Source organism: Uranotaenia lowii, chromosome 1 (assembly GCF_029784155.1).
Source record: "Uranotaenia lowii strain MFRU-FL chromosome 1, ASM2978415v1, whole genome shotgun sequence".
Lineage (NCBI taxonomy): Eukaryota > Metazoa > Arthropoda > Insecta > Diptera > Culicidae > Uranotaenia > Uranotaenia lowii.
Window position 1 is genome coordinate 47721108 of NC_073691.1, and position 14758 is coordinate 47735865.

At 34.2% G+C, this 14758-nt stretch overlaps 1 protein-coding gene across 2 annotated transcripts in view; it reads left to right on the plus strand.

Annotated features, from left to right (window-relative positions):
- Nucleotides 1-6734: 6734 nt before the first annotated feature.
- LOC129738445 (T-complex protein 11-like protein 1) overlaps nt 6735-14758 on the plus strand; it is a 32814-nt gene continuing 24790 nt past the window's right edge. For both annotated transcript variants that reach the window (XM_055729651.1, XM_055729652.1), the window contains exon 1: nt 6735-6923. The gene's annotated coding sequence lies outside the window, so the exon portion shown is untranslated. The remainder of the gene's footprint in view (nt 6924-14758) is intronic.

The following is a 14758-nucleotide window of genomic DNA, read 5'->3' on the forward strand; positions in this document are numbered from 1 at the left end:
GATAGAGGTGGCACTACCTTAACCTATACAATGAAATCTGGTTGGTCCGAAGTCTACATGTGGGTAGGTATAGGTATAGGTTAAGGTAGTGCCACCTCTATCCCGGTACTACTTCTCCTAAATAATGAAATGTTGCAGGGTAAAGTATGGTGTACGTTAATAAGTTTCCTCGCAAAAATGCTCTTTCGCTCTTTTCAACATCTGTAAATTTTCTTCTCACTTCTCTATCCATCTTTATCAATTTCATAACTACTTTTCACCGATATGCCGAAAAATAAATTTACAAAATTAATTAACGGTGGTTAACTTATCTTAAAAATCATAATAATAGGCTTTAAAAATCAAATCAAATCAATGGTTCAAAATAATTCGGGCTTAGCCAAATTGGACCGTTGACCCTAATGATTAGCACTCATACAGTGCATTCATGCCGTGATAACGAAATATCAACACGGCTAGCGCATCGATAGAACCATTGCGCGCAATAGGGAAGCTTTCTGGAGCTTAACGTACGCCATATTTTGCCCGTCCGGAGTATACGTGTCCACCACATGTAGACTTCGGACCAACCAGATTTCATTGTATAGGTTAAGGTAGTGCCACCTCTATCCCGGTACTACTTCTCCTAAATAATGAAATGTTGCAGGGTAAAGTATGGTGTACGTTAATAAGTTTCCTCGCAAAAATGCTCTTTCGCTCTTTTCAACATCTGTAAATTTTCTTCTCACTTCTCTATCCATCTTTATCAATTTCATAACTACTTTTCACCGATATGCCGAAAAATAAATTTACAGAATTCTGAATCTGAATTCTGAATCTGAATTCTGAATCTGAATTCTGAATCTGAATTCTGAATCTGAATTCTGAATCTGAATTCTGAATCTGAATTCTGAATCTGAATTCTGAATCTGAATTCTGAATCTGAATTCTGAATCTGAATTCTGAATCTGAATTCTGAATCAGAATTCTGAATCTGAATTCTGAATCTGAATTCTGAATCTGAATTCTGAATCTGAATTCTGAATCTGAATTCTGAATCTGAATTCTGAATCTGAATTCTGAATCTGAATTCTGAATCTGAATTCTGAATCTGAATTCTGAATCTGAATTCTGAATCAGAATTCTGAATCTGAATTCTGAATCTGAATTCTGAATCTGAATTCTGAATCTGAATTCTGAATCTGAATTCTGAATCTGAATTCTGAATCTGAATTCTGAATCTGAATTCTGAATCTGAATTCTGAATCTGAATTCTGAATCTGAATTCTGAATCTGAATTCTGAATCTGAATTCTGAATCTGAATTCTGAATCTGAATTCTAAATCTGAATTCTGAATCTGAATTCTGAATCTGAATTCTGAATCTGAATTCTGAATCTGAATTCTGAATCTGAATTCTGAATCTGAATTCTGAATCTGAATTCTGAATCTGAATTCTGAATCTGAATTCTGAATCTGAATTCTGAATCTGAATTCTGAATCTGAATTCTGAATCTGAATTCTGAATCTGAATTCTGAATCTGAATTCTGAATCTGAATTCTGAATCTGAATTCTGAATCTGAATTCTGAATCTGAATTCTGAATCTGAATCCTGAATCTGAATTCTGAATCTGAATTCTGAATCTGAATTCTGAATCTGAATTCTGAATCTGAATTCTGAATCTGAATTCTGAATCTGAATTCTGAATCTCAATTCTGAATCTGAATTCTGAATCTGAATTCTGAATCTGAATTCTGAATCTGAATTCTGAATCTGAATTCTGAATCTGAATTCTGAATCTGAATTCTGAATCTGAATTCTGAATCTCAATTCTGAATCTGAATTCTGAATCTGAATTCTGAATCTCAATTCTGAATCTGAATTCTGAATCTGAATTCTGAATCTGAATTCTGAATCTGAATTCTGTGTTAACAGTTTATCACCGCTGGTTTATGATTTTAATTTAATGATTAATGGCATTTCGGTGAATTATACATTCTAATAGGAAGAATTTCAAATGAAAGTAATGAAAATTATAGACGGATAGATTAGATTAGGAAGCATGAAAGGTGTTGAAAATGAGCCAAGAGCGTGATTTGAGAAAACTTCTTGCCGCACAAGACCATTTGTCCCACATCGTATTATTGTCTAGAAGAAGCAAAGTCGATAGGCTGACTTTGCATTGATCTATACAATGATACATGGATGGATCGAAGCACGTGTTTTTCGTCCGATCGGGGTACGAAAAACACGTGCTTCGATCCATCCATGTATCATTGTATAGATCAATGCAAAGTCAGCCTATCGACTTTGCTTCTTCTAGACAATAATACGATGTGGGACAAATGGTCTTGTGCGGCAAGAAGTTTTCTCAAATCACGCTCTTGGCTCATTTTCAACACCTTTCATGCTTCCTAATCTAATCTATCCGTCTATAATTTTCATTACTTTCATTTGAAATTCTTCCTATTAGAATGTATAATTCACCGAAATGCCATTAATCATTAAATTAAAATCTGAATTCTGAATCTGAATTCTGAATCTGAATTCTGAATCTGAATTCTGAATCTGAATTCTGAATCTGAATTCTGAATCTGAATTCTGAATCTGAATTCTGAATCTGAATTCTGAATCTGAATTCTGAATCTGAATTCTGAATCTGAATTCTGAATCTGAATTCTGAATCTGAATTCTGAATCTGAATTCTGAATCTGAATTCTGAATCTGAATTCTGAATCTGAATTCTGAATCTGAATTCTGAATCTGAATTCTAAATCTGAATTCTGAATCTGAATTCTGAATTCTGAATTCTGAATCTGAATTCTGAATCTGAATTCTGAATCTGAATTCTGAATCTGAATTCTGAATCCGAATTCTGAATCTGAATTCTGAATCTGAATTCTGAATCTGAATTCTAAATCTGAATTCTGAATCTGAATTCTGAACCTGAATTCTGAATCTGAATTCTGAATCTGAATTCTGAATCTGAATTCTGAATCTGAATTCTGAATTCTGAATCTGAATTCTGAATTCTGAATTCTGAATCTGAATTCTGAATCTGAATTCTGAATCTGAATTCTGAATCTGAATTCTGAATCTGAGTTCTGAATCTGAATTCTGAATCTGAATTCTGAATCTGAATTCTGAATCTGAATTCTGAATCTGAATTCTGAATCTGAATTCTGAATCTGAATTCTGAATCTGAATTCTGAATCTGAATTCTGAATCTGAATTCTGAATCTGAATTCTGAATCTGAATTCTGAATCTGAATTCTGAATCTGAATTCTGAATCTGAATTCTGAATCTGAATTCTGAATCTGAATTCTGAATCTGAATTCTGAATCTGAATTCTGAATCTGAATTCTGAATCTGAATTCTGAATCTGAATTCTGAATCTGAATTCTGAATCTGAATTCTGAATCTGAATTCTGAATCTGAATTCTGAATCCGAATTCTGAATCTGAATTCTGAATCTGAATTCTGAATCTGAATTCTGAATCTGAATTCTGAATCTGAATTCTGAATCTGAATTCTGAATCTGAATTCTGAATCTGAATTCTGAATCTGAATTCTGAATCTGAATTCTGAATCTGAATTCTGAATCTGAATTCTGAATCTGAATTCTGAATTCTGAATCTGAATTCTGAATCTGAATTCTGAATCCTGAATGTGAATTCTGAATTCTGAATCTGAATTCTGAATCTGAATTCTGAATCTGAATTCTGAATCTGAATTCTGAATCTGAATTCTGAATCTGAATTCTGAATCTGAATTCTGAATCTGAATTCTGAATCTGAATTCTGAATCTGAATTCTGAATCTGAATTCTGAATCTGAATTCTGAATCTGAATTCTGAATCTGAATTCTGAATCTGAATTCTGAATCTGAATTCTGAATCTGAATTCTGAATCTGAATTCTGAATCTGAATTCTGAATCTGAATTCTGAATCTGAATTCTGAATCTGAATTCTGAATCTGAATTCTGAATCTGAATTCCGAATCTGAATTCTGAATCTGAATTCTGAATCTGAATTCTGAATCTGAATTTTGAATCTGAATTCTGTATCTGAATACTGAATCTGATTTCTGAATCTGAATTCTAAATCAGAATTCTGAATCTGAATTCTGAATCTGAATTCTGAATCTGAATTCTGAATCTGAATTCTGAATCTGAATTCTGAATCTGAATCTGAATTATGAATTCTGAATCTGAATTCTGAATCTGAATTATGAATCTGAATTCTGAATCTGAATTCTGAATCTGAATTCTGAATCTGAATTCTGAATCTGAATTCTGAATCTGAATTCTGAATCTGAATTCTGAATCTGAATTCTGAATCTGAATTCTGAATCTGAATTCTGAATCTGAATTCTGAATCTGAATTCCGAATCTGAATTCTGAATCTGAATTCTGAATCTGAATTCTGAATCTGAATTCTGAATCTGAATTCTGTATCTGAATACTGAATCTGATTTCTGAATCTGAATTCTGAATCTGAATTCTGAATCTGAATTCTGAATCTGAATTCTGAATCTGAATTCTGAATCTGAATTCTGAATCTGAATCTGAATTATGAATTCTGAATCTGAATTCTGAATCTGAATTATGAATCTGAATTCTGAATCTGAATTCTGAATCTGAATTCTGAATCTGAATTCTGAATCTGAATTCTGAATCTGAATTCTGAATCTGAATTCTGAATCTGAATTCTGAATCTGAATTCTGAATCTGAATTCTGAATCTGAATTCCGAATCTGAATTCTGAATCTGAAATCTGAATCTGAATTCTGAATCTGAATTCTGAATCTGAATTATGAATCTGAATTCTGAATCTGAATTCTGAATCTGAATTCTGAATCTGAATTCTGAATCTGAATTCTGAATCTGAATTCTGAATCTGAATTCTGAATCTGAATTCTGAATCTGAATTCTGAATCTGAATTCTGAATCTGAATTCTGAATCTGAATTCTGAATCTGAATTCTGAATCTGAATTCTGAATCTGAATTCCGAATCTGAATTCTGAATCTGATATCTGAATCTGAATTCTGAATCTGAATTCTGAATCTGAATTCTGAATCTGCATTCTGAATCTGAATTCTGAATCTGAATTCTGATTCTGAATTCTGATTCTGAATTCTGAATCTGAATTCTGAATCTGAATTCGGAATCAGAATTCTGAATCTAAATTCTGAATTCTGAATCAGGATTCTGAATCTGAGTTCTTCCTATGGGAATTCCGGCTTGCAGTTTTTTAAAGCAAAAATGATTTTTGTTTTTATAAATCCAACGTTTCAATCCGTTTTGGATCTTCTTCAGGGACTAAAAAGTTTCGTTTTTGCTTTAAAAAAAGACTGCAAGCCGGAATTCCCATAGGAAAAACATTATATTCAGCTGATCCCCATACACAAAAGAATCTGAGTTCTGAATCTGAATCCTGAATCTGAATTCTGAATCTTAATCCTGAATCTGAATCTGAATTCTGAATCTGAGTTCGGAATTCTTAATCTGAATTTTGAATCTGAACTCTGAATCTGAATTTCAAATCTGAATTCTGAATCTAAATTCTGAATCTAAATTCTGAATCTAAATTCTGAATCTGAATTCTGAATTTGAATTACGAATCTGAATTCTACATTAGAATTTTAAACATAAACTCTATATTCTGAATCTAAATCCTGAATCCGAATTTTGAATTCTGAATCTGGATTCTGAATCTGAATTCTGAATCTGAGTTCTGAATCTGAATTCTGAATCTGAATTCTGAATTCTGAATCTGAATTCTGAATCTGAATTCTAAATCTGAATTCTGAATCTGAATTCTGAATCTGAATTTGGAATTCTTAATCTGAATTCTGAACTTTAAATATGAAATCTGAGTTAATAATCTGAATTCTCAAATTTAATCTGAATTTAAAATCAGAATTCTGAATCTGAATCCTGAATATAAATCTGAATTGTGATCTTTGAATCTGTGTTTTAAATTTTATATTCTAAACTAAATACCTATTAAATTCTAAAATTCTAAACTGAATTCGGAATTTTAATTAAGATTCCTGAGTCTAAAATCCGAATATGAATTCTCAAATCTGAATTCTGAATATGTATCTGAATCTGAATTCTTTCCAACAAAGAAAAAGTTGTATCTGAATTTTCAATCTGATTTTAAATCTGGATTCAAAATTCTGTGTTTTGAATTCTGCATCTATATTCTTAATCTGACAGCTTTTTTTAAAATTCCTATTCTTATCTTATCTTTCATAAGAACTTTGACTTTTTTTAAACTTTTTTTTTTGATCAAAAATTGCAGTATTAGAAGCCCTATCCATTCCGTTTCTCGGGTGGCCGACCACCCACAATCAAAACATCGCGTCAGCTGACTTTGACAGTTCCACTTCGAACGGAGCCCACTTTTGTTAAGCGGGCCATAGACTACACAAATTGGCCTGTACAAATTCGATGATTCCGCGTCGATTGTTTGATCTATGCTCGCCCACACACTATACAAACATATTTCACGCGACACAAATGATTGCTGGCGAAAACAACAACAGCAACAAAAAAACCATCTCCACCCCGGCTGGGAGAATGTTTTGTACAAAATATTTCGATCCCGACCGATTTTACTCCAATCGTTTGGGCGCTCATTCAAGCAGTGCCATACACTATGCAAATCGTGCTCACAGCGACGAAATTTCATCGAATTTCATCGCATTTGTACAAATGTTGTATAGTCTATGGCCCGCTTTATGGAAACTTGTTTTCGTTAGTTGTAAAATTATTATCGATCGTTTGGCAGAGAAAATCTCGAGTGTGTTTCTTTCGCAAAATCCGGTGATTCGCGAGTGAAATCTTGTGCTTTGCAAAGTGGTTCGAATCTTTATTCGATAATAAGACTTAACATCCAAAGAGCGGCCCAAACCAGCTCAACAAAACACTCCGGTAAGTTTAACTCAAACTCGAAACAGTTTTCTTTGTTCTTTCCCCCATTTGCGAACGATTCCAGTAAACGGTACGGTCGGGTCGGAACGGTTGTTTGTGATACCAATCGGGAAACTTGTCCTGCCCATTTAAGGAAGCTGTACCTATCGGCTGTTGCCGTTCTGTGCAAATCTGAACGGGACGACGACGATCCTCTTACTCCACCTCTCGGAAGTTCTGAATTAGCTTCTTGGCCCTATCTTCACCCCGACCGTACCCTATTCCTCAAATTTCTCTCGCCTTCTAGCGGCATTTCACGGTCATTCTTTGTTTACATACAATGTGACCACTTCATTTCTTCGACGCAGCGCTGGCTTTAACTGCGACTCAGAATAAATGCCTTTAGCTAGAAATATTTTCTCTGCTCTCGAGCTTCTTCATGCTTTTTCTGCCTCACCAGTGCAGCAAATTCATCGATTTTCATAAGCTTTCTTGTGTAAATATTGTTACTTCCTATGTAGGTAATGAATCTAGATCTTGGAAAGAGAGAAAAAAAAAGTTGGAACCAGACGAAGGAACATGCTATCGATAGTTAGCAGTTAGCAGTCCAGTACCCTTTTTGGATACTCTTTGTTGTCTGCAAGCGCTATCGAGTTCAAGCCAAAATGGGAGGAGTCACCCCTGAGAGTCGAAGGATTCGTTCACGGGCCAATTCATGGAAACTTACTATTTCAGCGAAGTAATTAATCATGTGGTAAATTTCAGAATTGACACCTTCAAAGAATCTTGTAGTCTAGGTTAAAAAAAAACTAAAGTTTATCTCTTTCCTCATTTTATCAACTCTTTGGGATCAACTCCATTTCTTTAAAGATCATGTTCATGGGAATATTGCTATGCTACAAGGTTAGGATCTGTATATTAGTCATTTTACCAGTGGTTATTTTAAGCGATTAATAGGTACCTTCAAAAAAAACTTTTGATCTTCAAATTTCGTACAATGATTCTTCATTAATATCGGCACACTCGGTGTGAAAATGGTGTTGATTCAAAGCACCCAGCAGCTGGGCAAAGTTGTTGATCACCTGTGCTACCATGGGAAGAAAAGGGTTGAAGAAAGTTTTTACACCAAAGAATATCACGTGATAAAGAAACGTATAAGTTCATGATATTTTGGTGATATTATCTGAAGTCTGATTAAAGTCTAAATTCCAATGTTTAAATGGTATTTAAATAATGCATCATTTCTCCCATCTTGCTCAGAGATGTACTAAACTATCATGACATCAATTGTAAATCTGAAATATTTTCAACCCTAATCAATTCGAGACCTTTTAAACTGTGACTGGTTTCGAACAAAGCCCTAGGCGACATATACCAACATCAACTGGATGACAGCATCTCGTACCAAGCCAAAGCAACAATATGTAGGTAAATCGTGTTCAATGATCACGATAATGATAGAGGCTCAACTTTATGCTGATTAAGTTTGCAATGCCGGGCGCGAATCAGCACGAATGCGGTAATGCACCATCTAGAAAACTACCCATCCACCCACACACAAACACAGGCTTTTTCTATGAGTTTTTAGTTCAATCAATAGAAGAAGAAGAGAAACAATCGCCCATCCATCGATTGTGATTGGAAATTGGATTGAACCAAATGCGCTAAAATAATTTTCCCTCCAATTCTTTACAATGCAAAGTTTAGTTTTTCCCAAGTACACAACACAGCTATGCCTATGCAGATGCACATTCAACGTCGTCGTCGCTGCGGCCAGCCAATCTGGGTCAACATGGTTCGGTTTTTCGAGATGATTTTTCGCCACCTCCCTTTCTCTGTCTCTGACTGATTCGAAAATAGATTTTCTTATGTAGCTTACCGAAAGTCTTATGTTGAAGAGATGCTCACGCATGAAAATTTGATGATGCTTTCGAGAACCTAGGTCAGTGATATTAAAATGTGACCTTGGGAGTTTCGGTTGATGTACTGTATTTGTAAAAAAAACCTGTATGAACTTAATTCTGAATTCTTCCACAAAATAACTTCATTTCTTTTTTAAGATCTAAGAAGCAAACATTGCGCCCACAAATCAGACTTTAAAACACGAACTACATGAAAGTGTTAAAGTGTCTCTAATTAAGCCAAAAAAAAAAACAAATCAGACTCTACTCCAATAATGAACTTCCTTGAAGGTGGAATTATCGGTATAAGATTCTATGCCAGACCGGCATTAACAAGCTTTCTTATAACTGGCCGGTGGAAGAAAGACTATGACAATAAACTTTCGTTTGCTAACTACATTGGATAAGATATCGGACTGGCAAGCCGAGATGAGACGTTGTAGTGATTTCGATCTAACCATTTTTTTTTCAATTGGATGAAAATCCCATTAAATGTTTTTCTTTATGCCAGTAGTGCTTTTCCAATCATATTCCAATTCCAATTCAGTCTGTACGAATAATTTCGAAGACGAAGAATAAAGAATATCCCGCGTGAGCTTTCATTACGTCGTATGAAACATCTAAAGAATTCATAGAAAACTGCTGCAAAAGTTATCAAGAAAAATTTTATTTCATATATGGAATATGTTCTCCAGACTACAAATATTCTAAATGGAAGAAAGTTGCGACTAGTTTATGTCAGTTTTTGTTTTTTGTAATAAAACTGTTTGTTTACATGTTGTTTCACACAACGTAATGAAAGCTCACGCGAGATTTCGTTTTTGGTACAGTACACTTTTCATGCAGCGCATTTTCAGCACAAACATTTGCTAAATAGGCATTGGATTTTTGCAACCTCTTTAATGGGTGGTCAAAAGTTTAGTTCACTTTTCGGCTTTTCGCAGATCAAATTCGGACTTATATGAGTTGTTCCTCATGCATTTCCAAGTATTTCTGACAAATTTGAGATCGATTGAACTAAAAGCAACCATTTCGCATGCTCTTCCTGAATCTTTCAGTGACTCCGGCCGGAATTTAGAAATGGAATTATCCTGTAAAATAAGAAAAACATTGTCGGCTACAGTGTTCCGAATATCAATCAAAACAAACACTCAGGATGCGTTTCCTGTTGGAAACATTCTGATTGTATAATGGGATAGCGCCTCTCGCAACTGCTTCGCCTGGCTGGTATGCAATCTCGATCAGCGCTCCTATCAGCTATGCAAACCGAGTCGCATCATTCAGAATTATCGGTTTAGCAAACATCGCATATCGGAGATGATTGAGATACAAACTGATCCATTCTGAATATAGCTATAGTATCTGCCTGAATTATATGAAATTCAAAATTATTTTTTGCAGGACGAGAAAAATCAAACAGTTGTGCGGGGCACCATAAATTCTCAGTAATTTTAACGTGACGGACGACAGTTTAATAAAAGTACTTGTAAAAATTTAAAAACACGGCGAAAGTGAACATCTTTCCCTCACAAACACAACTACAATTTGATTTTAATCCTACTGATGTTAAAAAACGTTATAACAACAAATAAATTTATTAATTTGCTGTATATCAAATCAAACAAAATACGTCAATGATCGGCTTCATGTATCACTCACTCACTGCCTGATCCATTCACTCCTGATCGAAGACCAACAAGATTCGCCATATGCATTGCGCATTGATGAGATTCCAATTTGATGATGGTGCTGCACTGTTTGACAGCAAGCATCGGTGTTATAGAGTACCATTCTCTGGCCATATCGTCAAAACGAAGAAGAAGAAGACAGCAAGCATCGTGCGAGGTGATCTGTATTTTAGCGATGAATTGAACGATCGATGATCGGGTAGGTCCAGTAGCAATCAATAACGAAACCCGACCGCTGTACGTTCAGGTGCGAAGGGCAATCAGAAACATTCATTGAAAATAAGTGATATTCGGAACACTGGTCGGCTATCTTATCAAATTCATGCTAAATAATCTTCTTACGTTTTTTTTCTATTGGAAAACATCAAACTTCGAGCTGTTTCTTTTTCATTCACCCAAAGTTTACTCTCAGAACTATCAAAGTTCCAAATTTGTCAGATCGATCGCTGATTTTTCAGCAATACGGTTCAATTGCTGGAAAATTTCCAGTAAAAAAGAAAAAGTAATGGAAAAGTCAGCAAAACAAAACATGTTAGCTGGTTTCCAGAAAAAAATTCGATTGCTAGATGTTTCCAACAATTTTTTTTGCTGTAAATCGAGGCAAAAAATTACTGTGTAGTCTTTGATTTTGCGTCAAAAACATTATATTTTAAGCAAATTTTATCAATTTTTAAATATATACTAGCTAACCCGGTGTGCCCGACACCTTCCGAAAATTAATCAAATTTGTTAAAATAATTGAAATTTTGTTTTATTTCTTTGGCAGCATTTCAAGCCAAATTTCAACATAATTTCGAAGCAGACGCTTGAAAAGAGAGCTGCAACTGGAGTTCCAAATTTCAGTTCAAAGATGATTTAATAATATTTTTTATAAAATTGATCTATAAATTTGTTTTTTAAGTATAATGTTATAATGAGTCGAAATGTATGTTTTAATGATATGGACTTCCAGCCCTTTCCCTCTTCCAATGCCAGAAATTTTCTAATTATGTCAAACATAATATGAATAATTATTTGCCTTCTTCTTTCCGACTCCATCCAGAAATATGGGAGGGTCTCCAATTATTCGTACGCAAACAACATCTCTTCCTTTTGCTTGATAAGTTCTCGATTTATACCAAAAACTTGCATGGAAGCTCGTAAAATTCGTAAAATTTGAAGAATTGATAAAGAAACCCGTGTTTTTATAATTCAAAAGTACTGCTCAGATGGACTATCGTATAGAAATATTGCAAAGCGTGTGAAACGATCGAAGTCTGCGGTTTATCAAATCATCAGGAAGTTTGGAGAGCACCATACTCTTGAAGATTTGCCAAGATCCGATGTGGAACCGAGCCTGCTAATTGTTATTGTGCCAATTTTTAAATTCTTTAAAGGAAATTTTGTCGCTGTCGCTGAACAACTTTGTCGAAAACCATAACTTAGTATCGTATTAGCCAACAAAGTAATTAGCTCTTTAAGAGGGGTATGTCTTTTAGCATTGAAAAGTTTTAAATTCAATTGACATCACTGCTGGTGTTTAGCGATGTATTGCATGACAAGTAGTCAAGCAATACCTCGCCAGGTACCCAGCAGTGATGTCAATTGAATTTATTGTTTTTCAATGCCAAAAGACATGTCCCCATTCAACACCTAATATTTTTCATGTCTAATAAGATACGAAATTACGGGTTTGGACAAAGTTGTTCAGCGGAAAATTTTCTTTAAAGAACTTATAAATTGGTACAAAATGTTTTAGCAGGCTCGGTTTCACAGAAAAAAAACATAAATGATATTGATTATTTAGTACAAAATATTGAATTTTTCTATACAATCCTAATAGTTCAAATTTACTCATGTAAACATTATTTAAAAATTTTGCAAAAAATAATGGATGAGTTTAAATCAAAAAAAAGCTTTAGACCCCAGGATTTGAGAATATCAAAAATAACCCCAAATCGACTCAGTCTATTGTTTAATACATTTTTGTAAAACAAAATCGTGAGCATTTTTAATTATCGTTCGGTACACTCCGAGTGCTCTTATATTTCAACAAAAAATATTACAGGTTAGTTAAGAGTAAGCATTTCAGAAAGTTTATTAACGCTTGTTCTCAGGCTGGGTAATTCTGGACGTTTTTTTTAAACTCAGTAAAACCCATCTGTGACAGTTAAAAAAATCAAACTGGTTGTTTTAAATTGAAACTGTTCATATTTTGATCAGTTCTAATTTCAACTTCTCTGTTTCTTACCTTCATCTTTCCTTATGGGCTAAAAGATGCAGTTGATCGGCTAGGGTCAATAAAACTGAATTACTATTCTAAAAATTCCATTATTCTCATGAAAATCGAGCAAAATTGAGCATAGAAAACCTACCGTGGAAGAAAAAAGTTATGAATTGCAGTAGTTACTTCGCGCTTAAGTTTGGGTATTTAATGATTTAAATAAATTTTCTCAACAAATGAATTTTTTTTCAAGAGGTATTGAAATTTTTCTTACACGGAAAATAAAAAAAAGGTAAAATTTACCTTTTTGCGAGGTGAATTTTTTTCACCCCTCTTTCGAGGTAAATTTTACCTTTTTTTCATTCACCTAGCAAAAAGGTAGATTTTACCATTTTCTCGTTCACCTAGCAAAATAGTAAATAATACCGTTTTCCCATTCACTGATTTAAAAGGTAAATGCTTGTTTGTTTGATTGGTTTCTTCAATAATAATTAATTTAAAAAAAACACAATTCATGAAAAAATTGGTATTTATTTGAAATAAATAGGGAGTTACCTAATATTTATTTTTGAAATATATCACCGTGTTCTTTAAAAATTATTGAGGCAAGTCCTTTGTTCGCCAAGCTTGTCAGGTCCGGTTTGTCCGGAATAATATCTGAAGGCTGACGGGAATACAACACGAAGCTCTGTGGGCCGATCTGAAACAAAAGCAAAGTATTATGAAGAGAACCAGCACAACTAAATGAAATCTAAGAAAACACTTACCATTTTGTTCCGATTTTCACATATTGTGCACGAAGCAGAACTTGTTCCTCAACGGCAAAACAGCTTAACCTCAATAAACGGATTCGTCAAATAGTTACTTTTTTTCGAGATGATTTGTACCGTTTTGTTGAGCTCAATCCAGGTCAACTTCACCTCGCTACGAGGTAAGTTTTACCTTATTTGGATTTACCTTTCTTTCTAGGTGAATTATACTTTTTGATTCAGCTCAATTCAGGTGAACTTCACCTCGCTACGAGGTGAAATTTACCTTTTTTGGATTCACATTTTTTCTCGGTGAATTGTACCTTTTTTCATTCTTCGTTTCAGGTATATTTTACCTCGCTGTGAGGTGAGTTTCACCTCGAATAGGTAGAAGTTACCTTTTTGGCTTTTGCGAGCATTCACCTTTGCTGTCTCGGTAAATTTTACCTTTTTATTATTTTCCGTGTACCAATAAGTAAAAGGTGAACACGAAATTATTGCGACACCGAAAATGTCATGCCAATTTTCTTATAATGTGTTGATACTTACGGTTTCGGCAGAGGAAAACAGTTTGTTTTGGTTCCGCATGCTTTGAGTCAATTCGCAATGGATCGATGGAAAAAGCTAATTTTCCGAGTGGAGTCGCTACTAGTGCTCAGAGCTGTCAAACCTCATGATCTAAGTAGCATAGAAAATACAGAAATATCAACAAAACATGACACTGTGTTGCACTATGAGAGATCACGTGGACAAAAATCGAAAAAAAATTATCTAAATATTTCATGAAAGTCGATACTTTGTTAAGGAAAAGCTCAAATTTCAGAACTCTTCCATTTTTAAGATATTGAAAAATGAAGAAAAACTTCACTATGTTAGAAGGAAAAGAACTAAAAAGCAAATTTTGATCACCGATAACAAAGATCTTCTGCGAATAATATATTGTTGTAAACGTAAATCTTTATAAAGTGGCTTCAGAGTCACTAATAAGGTAAAGCGTGAGAAAACGAGGAAATCAGAAAGTTTTCAGACGAGATCATTTAAGTCCGGCTGATTTTTTGCAAGTTTTGCGTGGATATTCTAACAAGTTCTGAAGAGTTCAGTTACGATCTGAAGATTTGGAGCTTTTCGAGAATTTCACCATTGTCAGTTTCTGGACCTATAAGACTGATCAGATTTTCAGCTCATCCGTCTTTGATTTTGAAACTTGTCACCTTAATGGGTCACCTTTATTGTCCTAACTATTCAAACATGTTTTTTTTTTTTCACAAATCAGATCTGACTAGGAGTGTTTAGGCAGCAACCGACAGGATAGGGG